Source organism: Arachis ipaensis, chromosome B05 (assembly GCF_000816755.2).
Source record: "Arachis ipaensis cultivar K30076 chromosome B05, Araip1.1, whole genome shotgun sequence".
In the NCBI taxonomy this organism is placed as follows: domain Eukaryota; kingdom Viridiplantae; phylum Streptophyta; class Magnoliopsida; order Fabales; family Fabaceae; genus Arachis; species Arachis ipaensis.
Genome location: NC_029789.2, coordinates 23,290,032 through 23,290,556, shown reverse-complemented (window position 1 = coordinate 23,290,556; position 525 = coordinate 23,290,032).

The following is a 525-nucleotide window of genomic DNA, read 5'->3' as shown; positions in this document are numbered from 1 at the left end:
AATAAAATTAATATCTAAATATTTTCATCACATAAAAATGATGTTTCATAAGGATAAAACTAATTTCACTTATTTATAAAGCATGGATGAAAAGAAATTCTAATTATTAATGTCGTAAATTTTATTTTTATTGTAGAAACAGTAGTTTATATATGAGCAAAGTGTGAGGCGGATGTCGCGGCAGGCGTACACAAGAGATTCCATTCTCTCTAACGCTTTCCAATAAACAACTACTTCACACTTCACACTTCACAGTTGCACCTGCTACTTTGCGCCTCCACCCTCCGCGTACTTTAGCACTATCCTTTTCACTTCTATTTTATTTTATGAAAAACTCTTGAAACAACTATTTTTAGTATTTTTTATTATTATTTAATTAGTATAAATATTAAATTATTTTAAATAAATAAATTTTATTAATTTATATATATAAATTTAAAAAAATATAAATATAAATTATATTAATTTATAGGTATAAAATTTTGATATATATATATATATATTATATATTTTTTGTGTATAAAT